At 46.0% G+C, this 5279-nt stretch overlaps 1 long non-coding RNA gene across 1 annotated transcript; it reads left to right on the top strand.

The window, feature by feature from the left end:
- Positions 1 to 990: 990 nt before the first annotated feature.
- Positions 991 to 4825, top strand: LOC308584195. Its single transcript, XR_014006620.1, has 2 exons — positions 991 to 1282; positions 4692 to 4825. It is a non-coding gene; the product is annotated as an uncharacterized lncRNA (long non-coding RNA).
- Positions 4826 to 5279: the final 454 nt, after the last annotated feature.

Raw genomic sequence — 5279 nt, forward strand, 5'->3', positions numbered from 1 at the left:
CCCAGAGTCGGTCACAACTGGACCTAATGGTCAGGGGTCCCTTTACCTTTACCTTTAAAGTGCTGAATTAGACACTGGATTCATTTTTCATGTGGGTGGGTAGGGGGAGGGCATGTACAGCCCTATTTTTTTTACTGCTATTTGCTTTTAATAGAGCTGGTATAAAATAGCTGAAGAAACTGAACTATGTTCCTGGTTCAGATCTTTCAGACTTATACACCCCACCCACAATATGGAGCATTGTATGAGTGACTTAACTTTTATTGTTAGAGCCAGAGGCATCATGAGGAGCTGGGAGCAGAGGAGGAGGAGGAGGAGGAGTTTGGATTTGATATCCCGCCTTTCACTCCCCTTCAGGAGTCTCAAAGCTGAACATGGCGGCCATGTGGCTCAGTGGCTTCCCCCTCCTCTTAGCACTGCCACCAGCAGGAGTCTGCTTTGCCCCTGCTTCCCCTCTGCAGCAGCAGCAGCAGCAGGAGAAGAAGGAGCCAGCTGCTGGAGACGTGCAACATTCAGCTCCACGCTTTGGCTCCACACTTTTGGGTCATGGGAGTGGTTGGCTGGGCTGGCCCCTACCCCAAAAATATAGGGGGCACCAAAGCTAAAATATTATACAAGAATGTGTATGAGAAATGTGTGCTAAAATGCGGATATATTCTCGTGAGATCTTCAAAATGGTGATATAGTCTCACGAGAGCTTAAAGAAAGCAAACCGATGGAGAGGTGTGGTGAACTAAATTTAAGGTAGGAAAAACAAGAAATTTTGGGTGCCTGTGGGTTGCTGGTATTTTGGAAGAGGGGTTCAAACACATAGTGAGAGATTTAGGTTTGCTCAATGAAACTGGATAATAAGTTATTTGTTGCCCTGGTTGAACAAATCCATGTTAAAAGTGGAAACTGACTCTCTGAGGTTAGGAAAGTGATGGTATAATGCATGGAAATGTGGGTTGGATAATAGATTAAGGTGAAATCATATAATCATATATAAGCTTTGTGTAAGTAATTCAGAATGAATGCTGAATGAATAGGACATCTGAACCAGCCCCTATAGGAAACTTCAATCAAGAGATTCTCGTCAGAGGATATGGCTAAGGGATATGAGATTCAACAGCTTCCAGCTCACCATCCTTAGCTGCTCATCTAACCCAACTCTCTCTTTCTGAAATATATATCCAGAACCATTTTGTAGTGGCGTATGCAAGGATAAGTGCGGTGCAGATGAAAAGCAATGGTCTGGAAAAGTGATATGCCAAAAACATGACGACATCTACTGCTGTAAAAAGTAAGATAAGTTTCCTTCAAGTGCTCATTTGTGATCTGCAAGATCAGTCTTGCATTAAATGGAATGCAGGGTCCAGACTGTCACGGCTAAAATGGCCACTGTTTCTTTAATGCGAATAAAGCTGGGTCAGCATGACTCAGTGGCTTGCAGCAAGTTGTATATATAAGTGAGAAATGTTAGTTTGTGCTGAGGCTGGTGTTTGGGTTGGTTGGTTAGTGCTGGTGTGTATTCAGTTGTGTTTTGCACAAAGACTTTTAAGAATAAAACTCTGCAAGGATATTCTCGTGGACTCTTTTATGCAGACAAGGGTCCGAGGACCAGGCTGAGGAGACAAAGGGAGGTCAGAACCCTTTCCTTCTTTTTTTTGCTTTTTACAAACACTGACACAGACTGGGAGTATGATGGGAACTGTGAAGAAGAATCTGAGAGAATGCCTGTGTAGGAGTGAGTTTTCTGAAGCAAACGGGTATGCCAATTTTTGTGTGAAAGGACAGTATGGTAGCATCTTTAGCAATGCTCAGAACATGTGGGAGTTAGGATCCAAAAAAGGCGAATGAGAAGGAATGGTGGCGCTCTATGATTTGAGTTGTTTGATTCCAGTAAAAGGCATATAACACCCTGCTTTCAGGATTTGCACTGGTGCAGATCTGCCACAGACCCAAGTTCAAGGTGTTATAATAATATAATAATAATTTATTATTTATATCCAGCCCATCTGGCTGTTGGTACTAAGATACAAGTCTACTGAAAACCACTGATTGAAGAGAGTGGAAACTTTCTAATTTCAGAGGCCCTGGTGAGAGGACAGAAAAGGATAAGGAGAGTTGCGGAGTAGGTGGTGAAATCAGCATGGCAGTTAACTGTTTAGAGAAGTGTGCCAAGCATCCAGGCATTTCCAATAAGGTCCCATGTGACACTAAGACCCAAAATATTGGGACATGTGGTACAGGGCTCTATTGCTGCAGTAGATTGTAAGATTTTTCTCTGTGCCAAGGATTCCCTGCCTGAGCTGCTTCAGGTCATGGCGGATGTTCTGCTGGAGACACCTAGCTTGGTTGTCCTAGGGGATTTTAACATCCATGCTGACACAACCTTATGAGGGGCCGCTCCAGACTTCATGGAAAGCATGGCCTCCATGGGGCTGTCCCTGAATAAGTTTGGCCCAACTCATAGTGCTGATATGCCTTAGACCTGGTGTCTACCCCTATTGATGTAGGTAATCTGACAAAAAACAAAAGAAGTGCCACGGTCAGATCACTTCTTGGTGCAACTGGACTTCTCCACGACCCTTCCCCTCTGCAGGGAGGTGCAGCGGCGGAGCTATTTGCCACCTATTTGCTATTTGCCTAGCTGCTTGCCACCCATGCAGCGAGTTTCTGGAGGGGCGCCACTAGGCGCATGCAGCAGCAGCATCCCTAGCAGCCTACCGCCTGCGCAGTGAGCGTCTGGGGTGCTGCCCATGTAGCGAGTGTGGGGGTGGCGGCGCGGTGATGTCACCCACCCTCACGGCTGACGCCCGGTGTGCACCCCCCCACCCGCCTTCCTCCGCCAGTGGGAAGGTGTGGGACCAATTTGGATGGTCCGCCCCCTCCACTTAATGGATCCAAATGCTTTCCAGAGAGTGGTAGGGGATGCTTTATCCCATGTTGATGGCTTTTCAGCTGATTCCCTGGTGGCCTGCTAGAATGCAGAGTTAACCAGGGCTATCTACTGTCTGGCTCCAAAGCACCCTCTTCAACTGCATGAAGCCTGGACAGCCCCATGGCTTTCTCCAGAGCTGAGGGCGATGAAACAATCGCTGAGATGGCTAGAGAGCTGGTGGCGGAAAACTCATTTTGAATCAGACCGGACACGGGTTAGAGCTCAACGTTGAGCCTACCAAGTGCTGATAGTGGTGGCAAAGAGGTGAAGGTGACCCAGAAACTACAACTAATCCAGAATGCGGCAGCTAGACTGGTGACTGGGAGCTGCCGCCAGGACCACATAACACTGGTCTTGAAAGACCTACAATGTCTCCCAGTGTGTTTCTGAGCACAATTTAAAGTGTTGGTGCTGACCTTTAAAGCCCTAAATGGCCTCAGCTCAGTATACCTGAAGGAGCGTGCCCAGAGTGGCTGGGAAAACCCAGCCAGATGAGCGGGGTATAAATAATAAATTATTATTATATTATCTTTAAGGCCGCAGTTCACAGTAATGCATGCATGCATGCATGCATGCATGCATACATACATGCATGCATGCATGCATACATACATCATTTTATTTGGCTGCCACCTTTCCATAGTTGAAACCATGCTCAAAGTGGCTTACAACATGAAAACAAATCACACAATTACAAACTGAAAAGAATCAGTCATAAACAATAAATACATAAACAATAAATACACAATCCAATAGAGCAATTTTCACATAAATCATGAATCATCTAAAAACAAAGATACAAAAAGATTATATAAATAACAGCAAAACCCCCACTCTTCTACAACCCCCACTAAACAAGATCCCAGCCCAAGGGTCTGTAGCCTCAGCTTTTGTAGCTGGAGTCAGTCCAGGCCCCACCTTCCTAGGCCAGGTGAGAAAAGGCCTGCAAGCCAGGGAACAAGTCTTGAAGCACTCACAGATGTCTTTGCTGAATCCTCAACCTGTTTTAGAAGTATGGTTCTATTTGATGTGAGTGATAGCTATGGAACAAAGGTCCCTCCCATCTTTCTCTGGGCAGAAAAAAAATGCTGCAACTGACTTTTGAATTGTAGGGGATTGCTTCTTCTCTAGCCCCTTTGGGTTGGCTCTGACTCCATCTGTTGTCAGTGGGACTTACTTCAGGATAATGTACACTTATTGCGGCATGAGCCCAGATTATAAATTGTGATGGTAGTGACCCCTTCTGAACCAAAGAAAGGCATTTTGGTACCCAGGACTGATAAAGATTGGGACGTGGATTAAACCACTGAGCCTAGGACTTGCCGATCAGAAGGTCGGCAGTTCAAATCCCCGCGACGGGGTGAGCTCCCGTTGCTTGGTCCCTGCTCCTGCCAACCTAGCAGTTCGAAAGCATGTCAAAGTGTTTTTGTGTGCTGCTCTGGTTCGCCAGAAGTGGCTTAGTCATGCTGGCCACATGACCCGGAAGCTGTACACCGGCTCCCTCGGCCAATAAAGGTAGATGAGCGCTGCAACCCCAGAGTCGGCCACGACTGGACATAATGGTCAGGGGTCCCTTTACCTTTTTACTGATAAAGATGAGGTGGGGAATCTCAATATGCTGTATAGGGTCAGGGTGGTGGTTCAGGCCAAGTAGAGTAAGTTCAAATCTCAGCTTGGCCATGATGTTTACTGGGTGACCCTGGGCCAAATTTATCTCACAATGTGCTCTTTGGTTCTTATTCTGATGTTCTGTTTCTTATGATTATAGATGACTGAAGAGCGTCAACCAATTGTGTGCTGTGTATCAGCCAATCCAGAGGTTCTGAGTCCATGATGTCCCCCTCTCACAGCCACAGCCAACCATCTGAAATTATACAATAAAAATGGGCTTTTAGTCTCGTACTTTGTTTGAAGTTCTCTTGAGTTATGAATGCCAGAGGAGGGTATATCTTTCTGAGGTTGAGTGGGAAAGAAGGCAATGATAACTTATTGAAGTTTCATCCCATCACTCACCATCCCAGGAATGCATCTTGTTATATATATGCTCCCCACAGCATTGACCACCCGCAATCTCCTACATTATATTGCCACCTCAACAGAAGCATCCAGACTCTGTTCTAAGTGGATTGAACTATACAAACACACTTCATCTCGCCCCAAACTTATTCTCTTTTTTCCTCTGTTACCACTTGGTTTGGGCTGGAACAAAACCGTACATCTTTTCTCACACATCTTCCTCCCTTTTTTGATTTTGGGATTCTTGTTAAAAAACCAACCAACCAGAGGAAGTACAAGCAGAGAGACAGAGAGAGCGAGAGCGAGAACGCGCGCGAGAGAGCGAGAGAGCGCCAGTGTG

This window comes from Podarcis bocagei (genome assembly GCF_964188305.1).
Source record: "Podarcis bocagei genome assembly, chromosome: 3".
Lineage (NCBI taxonomy): Eukaryota > Metazoa > Chordata > Lepidosauria > Squamata > Lacertidae > Podarcis > Podarcis bocagei.